General features: G+C 39.1%; 1 long non-coding RNA gene across 2 annotated transcripts in view; it reads right to left on the bottom strand.

The window, feature by feature from the left end:
- The window catches only part of LOC122933885, a 61,793-nt gene extending 40,137 nt beyond the window's left edge, over positions 1 to 21,656 (bottom strand). For both annotated transcript variants that reach the window (XR_006388565.1, XR_006388566.1), the window contains exons 1-2: positions 21,593 to 21,656; positions 20,888 to 20,931 (exon numbers count right to left, since the gene is read on the bottom strand). This is a non-coding gene — a long non-coding RNA (uncharacterized LOC122933885). The remainder of the gene's footprint in view (positions 1 to 20,887; positions 20,932 to 21,592) is intronic.
- Between the last annotated feature and the right edge of the window lie 1,946 nt (positions 21,657 to 23,602).

Here is a 23,602-nt window from a genome sequence, read left to right as displayed (position 1 = left end):
AGATCAGAGATACGGCTTAGCATGAGCAGTCAGCTGACGGAACTCAGGAGGGACAGTCTGTAAATAGACTGATTTTGAAATCAAACTACTTATTACAAAGTGCAGTGTAATCTGCATGCAGCATGTTATAAAGCAAGAGGAACTTAGCAGAATGTATATATAGTTTGTGGGGAAAAAAATTGTAAAATGTCTTCATTGAAATCTCTGCTCTTTTTATGTATCAGACTCATGTGGACATCCTTCCCTGTATGCTTAGAGTTAGCTGCCAATCACTGAGTTGCTCCGCACACATGACTCTCAAACATAAAAAGAGCAGAGGTTTATTTGAATAAACTTCAAGTTTTACTGAATCTTCTCCCATACAACTTTATACCAGTGTGTTCAGCTCCCCCTGCTCTATAACATCCTGCCTGCAAATAGCACTGCATTCTGTGGTGGCAGGTGCCTTTTAACGGCATGTGTTGAAAAATATAAATAAAGACCAAATGAAAAAAAAAAAAATTTGCCCAAAATGAGTAAAATACATTTTACGGTTTCCATAGCCTTTAACCCTTGGATACCAGAGGTTTTTTTGTTTTTCGCATTTTCATTTTTCTTCTCTGTATTCCCAGAGTCATAACTTTTTTATTTTTCTGTTCACATATCCATATGGGAGCCACTTTTTATTGCAGGGCAATTTAAAAATTTTAATTCCATCATTTAGTATGGCATACAATGTAACGGGAAGAGGGAAAGAAATTCCAAATGGGGTGGAATTGGAAAAAAAACGCAATTCTTCCACAGTTTTATGGGTTTTGTCTGAAACTGAAAACTGAACTTTGTCCTTCTTTCTCTTGGTCAGTACGATTACAACAATACTACATATGTGTAGGCTTTTCTGTGTTTTAATACTGAAAAAATTATAAAACCTTTTTATTTTACATTGCCATATACTGCCCTCCATAACTTTGAGATAATTTTTTTGCAGCACGAATTGTAGGTTGTATTACCATTTTAGCATATGTGTGACTTTTTAATCAGATTTTATTCATTTATTTTTGGTAAAAGAAGCGATGGAAAAAATTGTGAATTGGCCATTTCGATATTTTTTTATGCTATGCCATTTTTTTTTACTTTTTTAACCTTTTTTTATCTCCTCTAGGAGGTTACAATATCTGATTTGTTTTTTAAGGCTTATACTGTATTCCCATAGAACTACAGTATAAACTTCAATTGCTATAATCCTATGTTGATCTGCCACCTGCTGCCCAACATAGGAACTGCAGCTATAATATGCTGGGTCGCTTCAGATAGACTCAGCGTATTAGAATTAATGACCAGCCTTCCCGATCGCCACACAGGGAGACAGTCTTAACCTGGAAGCACATGCTTTTGGGTTTTTCACCATTTAGATGCCATAGTTGTGCTTGTCCAAGTAATCTAAATGCTTAAATGCCTGTGAAACTGCACACGCATGCGGGCGCTATGTTGAAAGACTCTACCAGCCCCATACATGTAGAGCTCTGGGAGCATAAAGGTTAAGGCTTGAGGATATAGTATATCTAAATTTTTATAAATCATCTCATATTGCTCTTTACACAAGGTTGACACACAGTGTGAGTGTTTGAATTAGGGGATTCGTAGAGTAATGAATACAGAAGATGGTAATAGCATATTAAAGAGAAGTATGGAGGAGCTGGAGGATGGGAGATGTAAATTATGCATTTTGAACAAGAAAAAAAAATCTGATTTACAGGTGAAACTCGAAAAATTTGAATATCGTGCAAAAGTCCATTTATTTCAGTAATGCAAATTAAAAGGAATTGCATTAATGCAGCTTAAAATTAGAATTTTGTGAAAAGGTTTAATATTCGTCTCAAAGTGTCACACCCTAGTCAGCTAATTAATCCATATCCCCTGAGCAAAGGGTACCTCAAAATTGTAACTTTGGGGTTTCATAAGCTGTAAGCCATAATCATCCAAATTATAACAAATAAAGGCTTGAAATATCTCGCTTTACATGAAATGAGTCTCATATGTTATTTTCACCTTTTAAGTTGGATTATCGAAATAAATGAACTTTGCAAGATATTCTATTTTTCGAGTTTCACCTGTATGTATGAAAATGTAAAACTGGTTTAAACAGACACTAAATTTATTATTATTGATTAATGTCAGGCTGATGCCAATCTTATTGACTGTAAACTAAACAAAGCTGTTGCAATGCAAACAGTGGATAATTAATTTTTCTACAGTATATGTAACTAGGTAAGGACAGAGATGTCATAAAGCAGATCATCTGCACAAAAAGTAAGGTGCCCTTATGACATTGCTAAATAACAAAAAGCAAATTTTTCCCTAAGAAAAAAAAAAGGACCATCCTGTAACTTAACGTCTTCTGTCAGCTACAACTGTATGTTAGAGATGAACGATTCTAAACCAATCAAATTTGTTATCAATTTCCCCCAAATTCACATTCTAACCTATCCAGAATCTTTGTGATTTGGACGAATTAATCTAAATGGCAACCATCATTCCATCATTTTTCAAGTCAGAAAACACAGAAGAAGACATCTGCCACCAAAAAGGGATTATTTTGGGACTGTTTTCATTTTTAAAAAAAAGCTGTTTGTTAGTAGAGATGGCCTTGCCGTTTACACGGCGGTCGTTTCGCTGTGAACTTTGCTCGTTCACGAATTGCCGAACATGCAAACATATGGAGATATTCGCACGCACCATATTTTTTTGCATAGCGCCGAACTGTGACCCATGACACATCATCTGGTGGGACAGGACAGCCAACTGAGATGTTTCAGCCCATGGACACACCCCCTACCCTATAAATAAACCTGATCTAGCAGCCATTTTACATTCAGTTTTTTGCCAGTGTAGGGAGAGGTTTCTGTGTGGAGCAGGGTCAGACTGTTAGGGACACCAAACGCTAGCTAATAGGGCCACAAGTCATTTTAAGGACTGGTATAGGTGTGCTATTGATAGGTGTGACATACTGAGGGGTGTGAACTACTTATAATATACTTTCTAACATAGAAAGTATATTATAGTGCATTTGTATTGTGCAGCAGTTGTGTGCAGTTCTTCTGCGATACTGCAGCTAGATAGAGGGACAAACACTATTGAAATATCTAATTGCAACTGGGGTGGTATACCCGTTGCCCCCCCCCCCCCCCCAAAAAAAAATGATTGAGGGGTGTGATATACCTATATTATACCTTCTAACATAGAAAGTAAATTATAGTGCATTTGTATTGTGCAGCAGTTGTGTGCGGTTCTGCCGAGATACCACAGCTAGATAAAGGGACAAACGCTATTGGAATAACTAATTGCAACTGGTGTGATATACCTGTTGCCCTCCCAAAAAAACTGATTGAGGGGTGTGATATACCTATAATATACCTTCTAACACAGAAAGTATATTATAGTGCATTTGTATTGTGCAGCAGTTGTGTGCGGTTCTGCTGAGATGCCTCAGCTAGATAGAGTAACAAATGCTATTGGAATAACCAATTGCAACTGGTGTGATATACCTGTTGCCCCCCCCCCCCCCCCCAAAAAAAAAAATGAATAAGTGGTGTGATATGCCTATAATATACCTTCTAACATAGAAAGTATATTATAGTGCATTTGTATTGTGCAGCAGTTGTGTGCGGTTCTGCCGAGATACCGCAGCTAGATAAAGGGACAAACGCTATTGGAATAACTAATTGCAACTGGTGTGATATACCTGTTGCCCTCCCAAAAAAACTGATTGAGGGGTGTGATATACCTATAATATACCTTCTAACACAGAAAGTATATTATAGTGCATTTGTATTGTGCAGCAGTTGTGTGCGGTTCTGCTGAGATGCCTCAGCTAGATAGAGTAACAAATGCTATTGGAATAACCAATTGCAACTGGTGTGATATACCTGTTGCCCCCCCCCCCCCAAAAAAAATGAATAAGTGGTGTGATATGCCTATAATATACCTTCTAACATAGAAAGTATATTATAGTGCATTTGTATTGTGCAGCAGTTGTGTGCGGTTCTGCTGAGATACGTCAGCTAGATAGAGGGACAAACGCTATTGGAATAACTAATTGCAACTGGTGTGATATACCTGTTGCCCCCCAAAAAACAGATTAAGGGGTGCGATATACCTGCTTCCACAAATTACTGATTAAGGGGTTTGATATACCAGCTTCCACAAAATACTGATTGAGGGGTGTGATACACCAGCTTCCACAAAATATCCATTGAGGCCTGCGATACACAGGCTTCAACCAAATATTGATTAATTAATTTGTTTTACCGGCTTCCAGTAAATACTCATTAAGGGGTTCTATATACCTGTTTCCACAAAATACTGATAGAGGGGATTAATATACCGGCTTCCACCAAATATTGATTGAGGCCTGCGATGCATCGGCTTCAACCAAATATTGATTAAGGGGTTTGATTTACCAGCTTCCAGCAAATACTCATTAAGGGGTTCTATATACCTGTTTCCACAAAATACTGATAGAGGGGATTAATATACCGGCTTCCACCAAATATTGATTGAGGCCTGCGATACAGCAGCTTCCACCAAATATTGATAAACGAGTTTGATATATCGACTTCCAGCAAATACTCATTAACGGGTTCTATATACCTGTTTCCACAAAATACTGATAGAGGGGATTAATATACCGGCTTCCACCAAATATTGATTGAGGCCTGCGATACAGCGGCTTCCACCAAATATTGATAAACGAGTTTGATATACCGACTTCCAGCAAATACTCATTAAGGGGTTCTATATACCTGTTTCCACAAAATACTGATAGAGGGGATTGATGTTCCAGCTTCCACCAAATATTGATTAAGGCCTGCGATACACCAGCTTCCACCAAATATTGATTATGGGGTTTGATTTACCAGCTTCCAGCAAATACTCATTAAGGGGTTCTATATACCTGTTTCCACAAAAAACTGATAGAGGGGATTCATATACCAGCTTCCACCAAATATTGATTGAGGCCTGCGATACACCAGCTTCCACCAAATATTGATTAAGGGGTTTGATTTACCAGCTTCCAGCAAATACTCCTTAAGAGGTTCTATATGCCTGTTTACACAAAATACTGATAGAGGGGATTGATATACCTGCTTCCACCAAATATTAATTGAGGCCTGCGATATACCTGCTTCCATAAATACTCCTCTTCTATAGTGACTTTGTCACAGGGTCATTTTGAAAATGACAGGCAGAGGATGAGGCAAGCCATTCTGCAGGGGTGGTAGGTACAGACAGGTGCACCAGGCCAGAGCCTAAGTGCGACGTTTGAGAAGATGCGTGTGATTACGTTAAAGGACGCACCATAGTTGGTTGAGTGGCTCACTCAGCCTTCAGCTTCTGCACCCTTCTCAACCTCTATCTGCACCCTCCTCACTCTATGCTGTGTGCACCCCTAAAGACACCACCACCACCATAGCCCCTCAACTCGAGTCAGAGGAATTATTTTCCCATCCATTCCCAGACCCTACCGATGCGCAGCCATTCTTGGCATCGGATCAGGAAGAGGAGGTAGCAACAGCCGCCACCCAGTGGTCTGACGACAGTACCCATATCAGGCCAAGAACAGAGGTACCCGCTGTTGCTGCCTACTCTAATGTCAGTGGTGGTGAATGTGACGATGATGACGTGTCAATGGATGTCACGTGGGTGCCCACAAGAGAGGAAGAGGAGGGTAGTTCAGAGGGAGAAAGAGAGCAGTAGATAGGGGGTAGAAGGAAGAGAAGCAGGCAGAACTCGCAGTGCACAGGAGGCAAAAAGCAGACTGCAAATGTATCTGGAGCAAGCCATCCACCATGCACGGTCACATCTGGCGCTCCCAGGACACCGGCACATAGCTCCGCAGTATGGGCTTTTTTTACATGTCAGCTGCTGACAATAGTGTTGTCATCTTCAGCCTGTGCTGTCAGCGCATGTCAATTCGCAGTAAGCCCAACATTCACCTAGGGACAACCGCCTTAAGAAGGCACCTGGCCTCCCATCACTGAGCCCAGTGGGAGCAACACCGTCATAACCCACAAAGCCACACTCCCGGCGCTTCACATCCTGCCTCTTCTCCTTCTCTCCTCCCATTTGTCCTCCACTCCACCTTCCACCGTGCCATCGTCACATTCATCTGGCAAAAGGCAGGCTTCCGTGGCCCAAATGTTCGAACGTAAAAAGTTGATGACACTAGATAACCCTCTTGCTCAACGGCTGACCGCTGGCTTGTCAGAACTGCTAGCCCGTCAACTACTGCCATATCAACTGGTGGACTCGGAGGCCTTTAGAAAAATCTTGGCCATTGGCACACCGCAATGGAAGGTCCCCGGAAGGAAATATTTCTACCAGAAGGGCATCCCAGAGCTATATGGCCACATTCAGCAACAAGTGAATGTATCTCTGGCACACAGTGTCAGTGCCAAGATACATCTGACCACAGACACTTGGTCTAGCAAACACGGGCAGGGAAGATACATAAATTTTACTGCCCACTGGGTGAACCTTCTGATGGCCGTCAAGCATGCAACCCGTGACAACCGTGTGGATTTGGTGTTACCACCACCGATTGCATGTAGGCCTGCCTCTTATTCTCCTCCTACTCCATCCTTCGTCTCCTCCTTGGCTGACTCATCCTTTTCCACTGCTACCGCATCTTCCGTTACACTCCCCAAGAACCTATTTGACGTGCCAGGGGAGACGTTGTCATGCTGTGCCGCGACTGTTGTGCCTGAAAGCCAAGAGCCACACCGTCCCTGCACTGCTTTCAGCTCTGCGGTCACAGGCCGATCAGTGGCTAACCCCGTTTAATTTGACAGTTGGTAAAGTGGTGTGTGACAATGGTGCCAATCTGCCGAGCACGCTGAAACAGGGCAAAATGACATACATGCCATGCATAGCACACGTCCTGAACTTAGTCGTTTAGCGATTTGTTGCCAAATACCCGGGGTCAGGACATCTTGCGGCAGGCCAGGAGAATCTCTGGCCATTTTAGAATAACTTACACGGCTATGGCTTGCCTTGCTGACGTTCAGTGACGACACCACCTGCAAGTCAGACGCCTGATTTATGACAGCCCGACGGGCTGGAATACCACCTTGTATATGCTTGATAGGCAGCTCCAGCAACAACGTTAACGACTACCTGTACGAACTCTGTAGCAGGACAGGTTCTGGGAGCTTGTTTTTTTTTGACCGTGAGTGGCTGCTCATGCGCGATGCATGCAGACTTCTGCGGCCATTTGATAAGATCACCAAACTGGTCAGTCGCAGCCAGGGAGCCATCAGTAACATCATACCTTACACCTTCTTTCTGGAGTGTGCATTGCGTTTGATCAAGCCATCGAGGAACAGGAGCTGGAAGATGAGGAAGTCGCAATGCTGAAAGAATTCCCAGGGGGACAAGTCAGCAGGAATCTGAAGAGAAGTCAGAGGAGGATAGTGCCTAGGGGGAGGAGGAGGAGCAAGAAGAGCAGGCTTTAAACTTTTATGGGATCCCTGGTGTTGTCCGTGGATGGGGGGAGGAGACAGAGGACGACATTCACCTGGGTGATGAGAAGGAGCCAGGGCGCTCCACCGCTTCCAATTTAGTGCAAATGGGGGCCTTCATGCTCCAGTGTTTGAAGAGGGACCCCCGTATAAAAAGCATAAAGGGCAATGACCAGTACTGGGTGGCAACGTACTTAGACCCCCAGAACAAACACTAAATGGCGAACATGTTACCAGCATCACAGAGGGCTGTCAGAATGCAGCATTTCCAGGCCTTGATGCGAGATGCTGCATTCTGCTGTTGCGGGCGCTGGCAGAGGAATTTCCATCCACAGAGAAACAGTTGCAGGTACCAATCCTACCGCGCATGCAAGAAGAGGGAGGTTTGAAGATGTGAGGTCAATTTGGATATGAGATCATTCTTGCAGCCAACTCATCGACAGCCACCTCAAGATCCAGCCTCAGGGAATGCCTAGACCGACAGGTGTCCGACTACATCGGGTTATCGGCCGATGTGGACGCTCTGAGAAGCGAGGAACCCCTGGACTACTGGGTGTGCAGGCTTTCCCTGTGGCCATAGCTGGCACAATTTGCCATGGAACTCTTGACTTGCCCCTCGTCGAGTGTCCTGTCAGAAAGGACATTTTGTGCAGCAGGGGGGATCGTGACCGAAAAAAAAAATGAATGAGGCATGGATCTCAGAGGAATTCAACACCTTTAACGACCACGTTTAATTGTATTTCCTCATGCCAGCCCACACATATCGGCCACCACACAGAACAAAGAATGGTCCCTGTCTTATGTAAATACAGCGGCATAAAAGGCCTTTTCTGTCCGGTGAATGCCTAATGTTTCGGGCCTGTACTCCACTGGCCTGCAGTAAAATTGATATCTAAAGACCATCTAATATACCTCCAGCCACATAATCACTTGATGTTTTCTGTCCAGTGAATGCCTAATGTAATGTAATGTTTGGGGCCTGTACTCCACTGGCCTGCAGTAAAATTGATATCCAATTATTATCTAATATACCTCCAACCACATAATCACTTGATCTTTTCTCTACAGTGAATGCCTAATTGTTGTGGCCTCGGAGGAATTCAACACCTGTGAAGACCACATGTTATCAAATTTCACCTATTATCATCTGGGGTTTATTTGAGAAGGGGGATTTCGTTAGCCATGTTTTTAATCCAATTTTATATTTTTAGTTCTATTAAACATATGTATTTGACAAATATTTGTACTAGCCTGCAGTAAAATTGATATCCAATGACCATCCAATGTACCTCGAGCCACATAATCACTTGATCTTTTCTGTACGGTGAATGCCTAATGTTTGGGGCCTGTACTCCAGTGGGCTACAGTAAAATTGTTATTCTGTGACCTCATAATGTATCTCGAGCCACATAATCACAATTTATTTAATGTCAGGTGAATGCCTAATTTTTAGGGCCCATACTCCCGTGGTCTAAAATAAAAAATTTCTAAGCCCCAGCAGGGCACCTTTTGAGAATTTCCCTTTAAGACTAATAAAAATGGCCCATGATTAAAATACTTATTTTTTGTGGGAATTTTCGTCATTGATCCCCCTCTAGTATGTCACTGTCCGTGTTGTGGGACTATTTGTGCACTTTAGGTAAGTATTTGGTGGCTGCAAATATGAGCTGAAGGTTTTTCAGGTTTGCCTGCCATTAAAGTGAACTTGCTGTTCGCGAACATTTGATTGCTTTTGCGAATTGTCTCAGACGATGTTCGTCCATCAGTATTGGTTACCACTGGGTACAGTGTATTTACCCATAGCCATATATGTCACTGAAATTTGGTCATTATTAATGATGTCATGGTGTTAAAGCGCTTGAAAGAGGTTGGATAAAGTATTAGGAGAGCTTAGAATTTCATACACAAATTTTAGGGAAGTTGGGATTCTTTCAATTCAGGTCAAATTTATACTCATCCAAATCCGAATCGAATAAAGGATCTTTGCAAATTTGCTCATGTCTACTGTATAGGTGACCATGCAGTGGTGCCTTATTTATATTAATTTAGCATCTCTAGTTATTGTTAACTTATATTTATGGAACCCAAAGTGTAAGTTCTTTATCTACTTGCTAGCAGTGTTTTACAATATCACGTATGACACATCTAACAATTTAGTGACTAAAAGAGAGATTTTGAAATCCAGTTGCTTCCTCAACAGTTATAGCCATTGGTAGCATATATACCCAGCATTGCCCGAATGTACATCTCTCTATTATTTAGAAATACTCATCTTTTTCATTGGCCCAATTAGAGAGGTAAAGAAAACATACGCAATTTTTTTAATTATTGGGGTCATTTATCAAACTAAAAGTAGAACTGGCTTGGTTGTCCATAGCAACCAATCAGATTTCTAATAATGTAATATCCCAGTGTTGATCCTCCTTAAGTAAACCAAACGTTTGGCAAGCTTCTCAATATGTCTGACATACTTCGCCATTTAATTCGCGAAGTATGGTTTTCAAATTGTATGAAGAGGCATTCTGAGAAAAAAAAATATTCAGCATCATTTGGGTAAACTGTGGTGACATGATCCAGGGCTTCACTGGCAACTGCATCATGTCCAAGAAATAGTAGGCTTGGTTTTATTTTGAAGAAGACCTTCTTTTATGCATTCAAAGTGTAATATCGGGGAACCGCAGAATATAGCAATGTCTTTGAAAATGGGTCCTGCTATAATAATAAAAAAGTATCTTAAAGTTGTGTTCTGTGGTTCTGAATGAACGGTAAGCTACATATTTGGTCTATATAACATTCGGATATTGATTGTAGTCCTTGTGAGGATCATATTGAAAACCTTCCAACAACAAATTGAATGCCCTCTCTTTTTTAATTCAGGTATGATGCTGTTCCGAGGTCTCTGCAGCCCTTGATGCTCTGGATCTTTCCTTCTTTTTTTGAATTCAGGCCTGAGGCTGTCCCAGGAAGCCCTTAATGTACTGACTTTCCTTTTTTGAATGTGGGCACAATGCTGTTCCACAATCCCTGCAGCCCTTGATGTACTGACGTTTTCTCTTTTAATTTGGACCTGATTCTGTTCCAGGGTCTGTGCAACCCTTGATGTACTGACTCTTTCCTTTTATTTTTTAATTTGGGCCTGATTCTGTTTCAGGGTCTGTTAAGCCCTTGATGTACTAACTCTTTTAGAATTTGAGCATGATGCTGTTCTGGTGTCTGTGCAGCCCTTGATGTACTGACTCTTTCCCTCTTAATTTGGGATGGGTCTGATGCTGATCCAGGGTCTCTGCAGCCCTTGATGTACTGGCTCTTTCCCACAATACGTTAAGTTGTGCCTCACACTGTTCTGTGGTTTCTAATGGCCTTGATGTCCTGGATCTTTCCCCGCTCATTCCTAGGCTGTTGGTCACATTGTTCCATTGTCTCAGTTACTTGCAGTAATTCTAATTTCTTTGCTTTCAACTTGTCCAATAGGTTTCCATTTTTTGAGGCATTCTGGATCTACCAGACATACTAAATGTAGTAAAATAAAAGCTGTGCAGTTATTGGTTTCTATGGGTAAAAATGAGAGTTTTACTTATTAGTTGCTATGGGCAACAAACTGTTTGTCCTTTAGACAGCACACGTAAGGAAATTGCCAGTCTGAATGACAAAAGTCCTTATTTTCTGACAACACACAGGAAGAGGCAGATTCAGAACCTCTGTTGTAAAATGAAAGCTGTGCTGTGATTGGATGAAATGGACAGCAAGAAGCAGTGCCTCCGCAGTTACAGTTACATTTGTTTATTTTAAAACACACTGCACTATTTTAAATTGGATCAAGTTTAGATGGGATCCATCAAGGCTTGTTGAAGCCTATGAAGATTACATCACACATTAAGGATCACACAACATCACATTGATAGTTAGGTCAACTGTCACTATATTAGAATCCTTAGTATATATTTGCGTAGTGTCCTTTTGATGAAAAAAATATTAATATTCAGAAGGATTTAAATGTCAACAGATGACAATTATCTTTACCAATTCCAAAATATTTTTTATTTGGCTATATGATTCTAAAACAACTTGAAGAAAACCCATCAAAAACAGCATTTAGATGGAGAAAGCTTTTTAATAAAGTGGAGCTGTAGTTCTCTGTCCCTTTAAATTGTTTCTAAAGTTTTCCAATCCGCCGGTAATAGACTGAATCACAGATCAGACCACCTGAATAAATTTTAGACAGTTGTGCAATTTGAACGGACACTTTCTGAATTACAGTTCAGCTATATCACTATATTACAGGCCAGAGGGGTATTCTACAGTCATTCTAGAAGGTGGAACAAGAACAGATATATCTCATAGCCATTCCATTAGATAGATAGATAGATAGATAGATAGATAGATAGATAGATAGATAGATGCTCCCTGCCACTCTATTAATTCTCTATGGGACCTGTCAGAAATAGCCGAGTTCTGTACTTGGCTATCTCTGGCATTCCCATAGAGAGCATGCTTGGCCTGGCTCTCCATCACGATGGGAATGTGGGACTCCTGTTCTTGGTATCGATGGAGGTCCCAGCAGTCGGACCCCCACCAATCAGTTAGTTATTGCCTATCCTGTGAAAAGGGGGTAAGATTCATGCTTGTGCAACCCCTTTAAAGAAAAGTAATACAATAGCCTTGTAAAAAATAATAATAGTTGTCACCTTAAAGGGAATATGACACCTTGGAAATTATGTACATTTTTATGGGAAAAGATTCAGTATAACTTGTATTGTTTCCATTTAAGTCTCTGTTCATTCTGGGTTTGGGATTCCAGTGGGTGGTCCCACTCTAAAGTAGCCTTCTTTGTGTGAGTGCCCCTACAGAGATAGCTCTCAGTCACTGAGAAGGACTACTCATATGACTAGTGTTGAGCGAATCGAGCTTCGGATCCAAGATCTGAAGTTGGTTCATTCAAACCTTCGTTTGATGCTGTGCGGAGATCAGTCTGCACCCCCTGGATTTAATGGAGGCCATTATGGCACCAAAAATGGTAAAAAAAGCTGAGTGGATCCAGCATGCATGTGGAACCTGTACCCCCTGAATTTTATGGTGGCCGCTATGGCACATAACAGGTAGTATTTAGTGTTAGGATCCTGTCTTACAGAGATTGCCTTGACGTTTGGCAGACGGGCCCAAATAATTTTGTTCAAAATGTATTTGCCAAGACTCTCAAATTTGCAAAATAAGGGTAGCATTAACACCAGAATATTTTCTATAACTATGGCATTATTGTTTTTTTATTTGGTTTGCAGAGTGCTGTTGCATTGTAATTTTTTTATCTCACAGAACTACCATGGATACAGTATTAATATGCACACACCCTCTTGCTCTGTAACATACTGCCTCATCAGACTACATATTCAATGTGACAGATTCCCTTGAAGGGTGAATTCACAAGCAGTAAATGTTGTTGCAGAATTTTCTGCTAGTGAAAATCAGTGATGAGCGGCATAGGCAATATTCGAAAATCGCAATATTTCGCGAATTTTGGGCTGAATATTCGCCATAAATGCGCAAATTTGAGAATTCGTGATCTCCAGTCAATGTTTATTTGATTTCAAAGAAATCGGTAATGTAATATATTCACGATAAATTAGAAATAAATTTGCGATAAATTCGTGATTAGAATATTCAACACTATAAGCAAATACGAATATATAGCACTATATTCTAAATATTTGCAAATTTTTTAAGTGCCGATATTCGCGATTAAAATTAGCTATTTGAATATTCGCGCTTAAAGGGCTTCTGTCACCCCACTAAAGTGATTTTTTATGTTTTTTTTGGCTAGTTACATTTGTTATAGTGCGATATATGAGAATATAATGTTGTTACTTACTTTCATGCAGCCGTTTCTTGAGAAAACAAAGTTTTATAATATGCAAATCCGGTCTCTACCAGCAAGTAGGGCGTCTACTTGCTGGTAGCCGCCGCAAAAAAAACGCCCCCTCGTCGTTTTGATTGACAGGGCCAGCCGTGATCTCCTCCTCCGGCCGGCCCTGTCAGTATTTCAAAAATCGCGCGCCTCTGTTCATTCGGCGCAGGCGCTCTGAGATGAGGAGACTCGTCTCCTCAGAACTCCCTCAGTGCGCCTGCGCCGATGACGGCTTCTCTTTCGGTGATGTCATCGGCGCAGGCGCACTGAGGGAGTTCTGAGGAGACGAGCCTCCTCATCTCAGAGCGCCTGCGCCGAATGAACAGAGGCGCGCGATTTTTGAAATACTGACAGGGCCGGCCAGAGGAGGAGATCACGGCTGGCCCTGTCAATCAACACGATGAGGGGGCGGTTTTCTGCAGCGGCTACCAGCAAGTAGACGCCCTACTTGCTGGTAGAGACCTGATTTGCATATAATAAAACTTTGTTTTCTTAAGAAACGGCCGCATGAAAGTAAGTAACACCATTATATTCTCATATATCGCACTATAATGAATGTAACTAGCCAAAAAAATAAAAATCACTTTAGTGGGGTAACAGAAGCCCTTTAACACTACTGAAAATCAGTTCCAGTCATCTAGAAGATGCTGGACAGGGTAAAGAAAAATGATTTGCCTTTTTATTTCCCTAAAAGAGCACCGCTCATCTTTATGGGCTTTACCTGGCATTGCATTCTTATAGTATGTAACATTACATATTACACAGTAATAACTAATAATTCCAGATTCTCAGCCTCTGGAATTCCATCAAAACATTGCAAGAGCCAAAAGCCTTAAGTAAGGCAATCCAGGAAGTCAAAACATCACAGAAGAGCATTAAGGCTATAGAAAAGCCACAATTATCGACGCTCATAATTCCACTAGAAGAACTGTTGGAGCGCTGAATTATATATTATCTGTTTGAGGTAATTTCCTTGTGTAATTCGGAGACAATACATGTTCTATTGTGTCAGATATAAAGCAAACACAGTATGCTACAGTAAAGGTTGCCACACACCTTCAGAAGCCTTAAGGTGGACTTACATGTGCCGAGGAGGAGCTGATTATCGGGAAGGAAGCGTTCCTCTCCCACAACTGGCTGCTTGTTTAGTGGGGGTGAAGCACTGCATTAACATGTAGTAATCACCTTCACAGTATGAGAATGAGCTATTGCGATAGCTGTATTGTTTCTAGGCAGCAGAGTACTGTTTAGACAGCATGATCTGCTGCCCAGAAATGATAATTTACTTACCTGCACTCGTTCAATGGGTGATCTGCTGCACCTTCAGATGGGCAGATAGATGGGAATGAGCATTCACAGGATAATCTGCCTGATTATCAACATGTGTAAATCCATTAGAACTATTCCGCTGGACTTCTCCATACACATGCAATCTTAGTTCAGTCAATAGGGACATGGGGGTTAGGGAAGCCATACCGATTTAATAGCTGATCTTTCAGCCCACAGCTATCTCTCCTGACTCCTTCATACACATACACATTTTGTCATTTTTTAACATCGCCCAGAGTTTTAAGAATTATAAATTATAAAGGAGTAGTCTAAGTTGTGTGGAATAAGATAGGAAAACCAGACTATCTGCAGAGCTACAGTAGAAAATCAATTTAATAGCAATTAACGTTAAGTCAACATATTGTACAGTCATCTTTAATGCGAACATTAAACTTTTAAAATAATAGAATTGAAACTGGCTTCAGAAGAAAAAAAACAAAAGAAAAATTCTGGAATTCCTTCCTCCGTTTTGGGGATCCAGTGCCATTGTTTGGAGTCAACAAAATTCAAGTGGAAACCTATTTTAGATCGAAATATTATAGACTCAAAATACTAAAAAAAAGTGATATCCAAAAGGCTCTACAACCCCCCACCCCCATCTCAAGTTTGCAATTTGGAGTTACAATCTCACCTCCTTGCCTTCCTGCCTCCAACCTGAATGCTCCTGTCATTGAGCCTGTTCTTCTCATATATTTGGATCATTATATATTTCAAAATGTAAATTGAGTTTGGGATAGTCTAAAGTATAAGGAGGTTTTCTAACTACTTGTGGTCTTCAGGAATGATACCAACTGCTCCTTTTGCATATTAAAATATGTCTTGAATAGAGATAAGTGAACCGCTCACTTCCTTCTGGGATTCACGTTCCCACTTATCCCTTGGTTGAACTTGATGGACTTATGTCTTTTTTCAACCGTATCAACTATGTAACACTCAAAATTTGATTTGGGTTTGATTTATCTGACCAATTTGATTCGGAAAGTGCTCCAATTGGTCTGAAAATTTGTGTACAACACTGTAAGGTATCATGGGACTCATATTTTTCTCATTGTCTCTCACTTTTTTCTTTATTATTTTTCTCTCACTTCCTTTCTCTCTCTCTTTCTCTCTCTCTCCCTCCCTATTTCCCTCTCTCTCTCTCTCTCTCTCCCCAAAATTGGCCTGAATCGAACCACTTAAAATTCAGATTTGGTTGTAACTTGAATTTTTACAAAATTCTGGTTGAATCACATTCATTTAGAATTGATTTGCTCATCTCTAGCCTTGAATAAACAATTTATATAACACAATTTAAGTAAAAATTCATTTTCCGCTTTACAATTTATAAGCTGAAAAATGGGAATGTCAGTAATTATTCTACCATGGTTTTTTTTGTTTTGTTTTTTCAACTGATCTCTTGTATAGAGGTAAACTTATAAATACATATTGGTGCTGAGCTATTATTTTGTACCAACTGACCATATAATGTTTTTCTTACAGAGATCTTGTAAAATACCAATGGTGTATGACATACCTTAAAACAGGACACAGATATACAAGACAGTAGCCCCATGATTAAATTCCCTTGATGATTTACACATTCACGTTGACTATGATCAATTGCACTTTGTAGGTTGTATAAAATTACCTGACACCCACAGTGCTATTGACAACAAGCATGAAGACAACCCAATCTGCACTCGGGGGAGGGGCGGTTCAACACCACTCTTCTACCTTCTGTTCCCCTATAACAATCAATGGCAGGGCCTGCCACTATAGTTCAGTCCTCCTTGTTCTTAGATAAATGGTATACTGGCACAAATTGTAACCCACTGGTGAAATGATCAAGTATATAAGAAGTGTACACTTCCTTCCCTTACACATTGACAGAATACTATAGAAATCATAGATTGAACAACTATATACAAACATAAGGTTTAAAAATAAGAAAATAAAGGAATCCTATAAAAAGAGACCAATTAAACTATCAGTAATTTTATAATTAAACCCCATGTGCATGGCAGACATTCATAAAATAGAGGGGATGTTTGAGTATGTATCTTAAATGAAACATAATCCAATAGTAATCTTCAGTATGATGATTTCTAATATCAGCCCAGTAAATACAAGGTTAGAATTCATATTAATATTGCAAGTATGTATGTATTAGATTAGGTATTATTTTCCACAGCCTTCATTTGCTTTCTTGTTTTGAACAGTTGCTCATTCTCTTATCCTTTATATTTGCCACATTATTTTTTCCTTTCTATCTATGCTCACATGGATGATCGCTGTGCAAACGCCTCATTCACCATTATTTATACATCCCTATTGTACTCGAATGCGGCCTGTCCATTGTAAAAAATATAGTCACCGCTAACTAATCTGTCACTAGCCTCCTCTCCTTCAGATCATATGCTTCAATGAGCTGGGTCAACAATTGCCTATTTGTTTTGAATTTTGGTATGTATCCTGATTGTAAACTCTACGGTATAGTCAAAGGCTATGTAAGTAAAGGAAAGTATAGAATTCGGTAATATAATTTTTTAAATAATATTTAAATATAAATAAAAATTTAACCACTGTTTTTAATGTGTAGGTGATGGCTAGATATACTGTAGTATCTCCGACCTAGGAGTTATGCGGACTGTGTAGTGTTCTCTAGATGTTTTTTAGCCTCTATAAATGCTATGTACATTAATACTAGAATACACCATTGCTGTCCCTTACTATGTTCATAAAATGTGTGATGCACCTTTCTATGTTCATAAAATTTGTGATGCATTTTGGGTTTCCAGTTAAATGATTGGGGTCATACCAATTGTGATTGTGGTAAAGCAGCCAGAAAGCATTTTCAAAAATTTCTAATTAACCGCCCAATCTACTTATATTTAATAACCTAGTCAATAATTAACTTGTGAACAGGTCGATTATTAAAACCAATAATCGATATCTTTACACCAATTTCCCAGTGTAAAAACATAGAAGAATTAGATGTCTTGGCTGAACTTCATATTGTAATAAAAACCTGCACCACTATTTCTACACATCAGGAACCTGGGTGGGGCTATAGAGACACATGGAGCACAGGACTTTAGTTCAGTAGAGTTTCATAGATTTTTTTTGCACACCCTGCTTTAAATAACGCAAGCAGTAATGCGGTAATGCGTATGGTGTATTTTTAATGGTGTTTTTGTATGTCGTTCTTTTATTAATAATGTGTTTCCCAATGTTGCTCTAAGGAGCAAGTGACATCAGATGGTACTTACTTTTCTATATGAAAATGCAAGGCACACAAAAAAAAAAACTAAATAAAAAACCTGCATTAAAAATGTCAGGTAATCAAACACTATTTGAGCAAAAACACCACAAAAACACTTATTTTAGCTAAACAGATGGCTAAAAGATATTGAAGCTCCAGTCTAAAGACTCCCTGCTGCATGACATTGGGAGCTCCTTTTCAAACTCCTTGACCTGGAGATCAGTTGTTAATACAAGTTCAGTATGTAACCACTTTTTTATTAGTATAATCAATAAAATTCATCGAGCTTCTGTCGAGAGCTCACAAATTCCCTTCAGTCATTGCAGATTTTTTTTCATACATACATACAATTCTATAAAACCTTTCACGCTTATCTTTAAGCTCCATTATAGCAAAGAATAATTTGAAACAATGACCTATTTTGTTTTTATAGATTCTAAAAAATCCTATATGGTTATTTTAAAGCAAATCGTTACACAATCTGACCTAAATGAGTCCATGACATTTTAAAACTGCAATGAATAGGCCTAGAGAGTGTTACAGTTTATGAGGGTGAACAAAAAGGAAATAAATATAAAAATGTCACCCCACTATTCTAGAAATTTTAGACCATGACCCGAAACTAAAGTTAGTCATTTACATGACAATTGTCCAATTAAATGGTTTCCTAGGAAATTTTAAGGGATGTATTCATTAAGCTTCATTTTTTTGGGCTGAAAATAGTCCTTTGCAGATGCATTTGCATCCTGTTACACTCCTCAAGCTTTTATTATGCATCCAATCGACTAGAAAATAGATATTTTTGATTGACACTTGGCTGCAGCTCTGCAATTCAATAAGATGTGCAAGTGGTGGATGTAACGGGCATAAATCTGCAAATGACTAAATTACAATCTACTGAAATATTGCCAGCTCAGATCCTTGAGAAACACTATTAAAATATCAAATAAAAGAGATGAAATACAGGCTATGCAGTTCCCCCTTCAATTTTTTTCATACTGAACAAGATATTAGGACAAAATATTAGGAAATGTATGAAATTATATACATTAGACATTGTGTAACTTTACAATATGTATATATTAGTGTGCATGCTGGGAGTTGTAGTTTCACAGCAGCCGGAGTGCCAAAGGTTGCTGATCCCCTAGATAGATAGGCGATAGATAGATAGACAGATAGATAAATAGATAGATAGATAGATAGATAGATAGATAGATAGATAGCTAGCTAGATAGATAGATAGATAGATAGATAGATAGATAGATAATAATTAGGTAGATATAGGAGATAGATAGATAGAAGAGATAGATAATAATTAGATAGATAGATAGATAGAAGAGATAGATAATTATTAGATAGATAGATAGATAGAAGAGATAATAGATTGATAGATAGAAGAGATAGATAATAGATTGATAGATAGAAGAGATAGATAATAGATTGATAGATAGATAGAAGAGATAGATAATAGATAGATGGATACAGATGATATATGTGTATTTTCTGTCTGGCTTTTCCATTGGACTGCAGTAAACCTTAATTTTATGTTAATTGACAAGTTGAGCTCTGCTACATCAATATTTATATGCACTCTGTATCTGTTTGAAAAGCCAATAATTAGTTTCATGATCATAATTTGTAATACATTTTGTTTCAACTAGAATGTATTACGCTATTATGTAGCAAACCCTAAAGTATTTGAACCCTTGTTGACGCAATATCTCCAGTTTGATGAACTACAGTACCATGTAAGTGCTTTGTGCGGCTATTACAATCTGTTCAAACAGTGGAATAAAAATTCTGCACAGCACTGGCTCTATGCAGCAGCTGTCGGTTATCTGGAGCAGATAGCTCTGCAAATCTTGTACTCCCAGGAGATGGTGGGACAATTAAATTCACATTTCTGCCAAATCAAAAAGGGGGGAGATGAATAAGCTCAAGCCAAAAAATGCGATAAAATATGAGGAGTGTGAAATACAAACCTAATAATAAACACACGTATACATTAAACCTTTCCATCGGTGGACCTAAAAATCATTCACTATTAAACCATCACATGAGTCAGCATGAAACCCATGGACCCAGGTATAGTAAAGATAATGGATGTGTATACAAATTGATATTAACTTATTGAGCACATGAATTCCATCTACCTTACTTTACTATATCTCAATCTCATCTTGCTGTTTAGGCTAGTAACATGTTATTATGGGCAATTACCGACCCCCAATGATCTAATGCAGAATTGGACGAGTGTATAGTCAGAAACGCCTCCGAGCTATAGTAGGATAAATGAGAGGAAAAAAAAATGAAAAGCTGTTGTGTTCTTTCATCCTAAAATCCTATCCCAGAGCAGCAACTAATTGCACAGATGCCAACATTAAGAGGGCAGCACTGATATAATGGACATCACAAGTATAGATGCCAAGAAATCCAAGAACAATCTCTGTGTTCTAATTAGTGCAGTCCTAAACCCACAGAATGACATAAACTTTATCAGCCTTTGTATATCTCCATATTATTCCAAGCTACATCAATTGCCTCTCAACAGCATTAACATAAGTCTAAAATAATATATGTATACAATATTTATTAATATAGATCAATTCTGCATTCATTTTCAAAGGGCAGTCTGCTAACCGTAATGTTTACCTAATGGACACCATGTAACCATTCACACACAGTGGATACAATGCAATCCTTCAATTTTTATAAACGTTTATCCACGCAAAATATTCAGATTCCAGACCGTTCTATGCAATGCAATATGATCAAGATAGATTTTGCATGCTGCTCACTGCAATGCATCCCCAACTGTATAAGAAAATGGTGGTATGCCGTCACATATTAAAGATACCAGGAGATAATGGCAATGAAATAACTGGAAATGTTTTATTAACGGCGTCATCAAATATTTACCTGCTGGTGGATTCATCCTTCCCTCAGACAGTACGATGGACCCTCTGAAATACAACAGAAATGGAATCTTAATAATGCTTTACAGCATAAAGAATATAATATTAGGTACTATTATTACCAAGCAATGGTAACTTTTTATATTTCAATATAATTTGTTCTACAATCTTAATAATTTATTGCGCTTATTGTTTAATTGGGAACATAGGAGACACAATCTCAAAGCACCCTGCCTATACATTTCAGTATTTTGCACTGTCTAGGGTAGGATTACTTTCATTAGTAATGCATCCCTTTACACACATAAAAGCAATTTGAACTTATACGATATACGCTGAACGTATAGCTACCGTAAGTTTATTATGCCCTTTTTCGAGCGCTAATGTACAGCGTAGCTCTCGTGGATTTTGTCATTTTTCTACAGCCCCTTGTTCTGAACACTGCAGAGGAACCGTATCTGTTGGTAAAAAGCTTTGTGCTCCCTGCTGAGACTGAATGAATGTGATATATACATTGAAATACAAAGCCATTTTGTATGCTAAGGAACAGAAACACAAGCTGAAGACAAACCTAATTATGCTTCGATGGCCATGATTAGAAATATACAGATGTGCAACGTATACGTGGTCTCATTCCGTTGATGGATTCATATCATTGTCCGTTAGTTAAAGTGCATTGTAAATGGTGAGTTCAATTCTTTGCTCTTACCTGATCTTGGCAAGTCTTCGGGCACCGACAGGTTGTGCAGCGGCCAAGCGTGTGATGTCTGTGGAAATACACGGATCTTTCCTTTGTGCTGAAGCTTAGCTCTTAAGAAAAAAAAAATAATACAGGGGAGATTTTGTCTGTCAATCTCCTCCCACTTTTCAGTAAACGGATCTCCTTATAAGCACAGCCCATAGAGAAAGCAGAAGGAAGAGAGGGAGGGAAAAAAAAAATCTGCTGCAGATACTATTAAATTTTAATGCCAAAATATATCCAAGTCACCTTCGCAAGGGCCCGATCTATAAAATCGTTTGTACTTTGCTTAGCTGTTTTACCCAAGGAGCTAGGAGCAGATCTGCTGCGGCGTGTGCCGAATACAGTGTGCTGTTTCCCCTCAGAATGAGTGCAGGTCATTGCATGACAATCCAAAGTAATTAGTGTCTACGTGAATAAAGGGGGACCACTGAAAAGCTTCGAATAATCAACCCATCTGTACTTTGTTGAATGGGCTGTGTCGAAAACCAGCTGCTTGCTTATTCAACAAAGAATGCATGTCTATTATTCACCTTCTGCTGGAGCCTAGAGTTAAGTACCATCTGTGCTGCCATGGCAACATGGCGTTTACATCGAGGGATAGTAGGGACGTATTTAAAAAAAAAACTAAAAAAAAATAGCTTACGTAGAAATTCGTCTTTTCCTAATCAATTTGCCTTTAATTTTACCCATAGCATGAATATAAAATAAAATGAACCCAAGACGTGCATCTTTTCAAAATGTAATTATGTATATTTGTAATGGAAGCTTATTATTACTGTAAACATGTGGTTAGGTTTTTCCAAAACATCAATTCTAATAATTATACATTATTAATGCAGCACATTAAAATAATCACTTAGACTTAGCATTTTTATAACATTTTATTGTCGGGATTGATCAATAAAAGTGCAAGGCGTAATTTAATCTGAAATGTTTTTTGCACTACTTTCATGTCTTCAAGTAGCTTTTAGATGATCTATTTTCACCACCGGAGACGTATAAGCGAAGCAGCTACATGAGTGGTCGTATAGTAAGCAGGTGTCATATATACTAACATTAGATAAGAACTATAAGCCACACCTCACATTGTATGACTCCTGGATCTGTTTGGCTACATGCATATGACAGTGAAAAACGGACGTGTGATGGACGTTTTTTTTGTTGTTTTTTTTTTTTAGCAACCATCACATATCTGTTTGAAGACCAGTGGTAGTCTATGGGGTTATTCATACAGCAGTTTTTTTGATGGCCAGTGAATAACGGACGTAAAAAAAAATAGAACATGTTCTATCTTGTCCGTTTTTTGCCGACTGCCCCTATACAATTGAATGGGTCAGTTTTTACCATCCATTTTTAACTGACTTTTTTTCGCCGCCGTGTGCATGTAGCCTAAGTAAATCACGTTGTAAAACATTGATACTTATGGCATGCGTACTATTCTTACTATCCCATATTCTCCAATTTATTTTTTTATGGCCCTACAGCTACATGTTGTGTTCTGTTAAACATAACACTATTATATAGAAGGCGAAGATAATATATAGTATAAAAACCATGTCTATCCTCATGGAAAATTGAAGATTATTCTAGTATGTTATATATGTTAATGGAATTCGAGTACTCCACTTGATTTGGGGTTTTCAGTACTCGGTCACACATAAACCTGAATATCATCCAAAAGGATCTAATGTTACATTCAATTAAAATGTAACATAAACGCAGACCCACACTGTGACCCAAAAGTAACCTCTGTGTGGACGCAATGACAGCAGAAGCTACATGTAACATCTCACTTCTCGGTCCATAGGGAGAGCACAAAGCAGTGTCATCATCTAGGTTAAAACGCTGGAGTCTTTGGATAAGCACTGCAATGTTCAGTTGTGTTTCCTGACTGGTGATAGAAGCCATCATCTTGTTCAATACTCTAGATTCTTCATGGTTTCTAATGGTCTGGATGCTTATTTCTAAGTACAGATA

Source organism: Bufo gargarizans, chromosome 1, assembly GCF_014858855.1.
Source record: "Bufo gargarizans isolate SCDJY-AF-19 chromosome 1, ASM1485885v1, whole genome shotgun sequence".
Lineage (NCBI taxonomy): Eukaryota > Metazoa > Chordata > Amphibia > Anura > Bufonidae > Bufo > Bufo gargarizans.
This window is presented reverse-complemented; position numbering and strand designations above follow the sequence as displayed.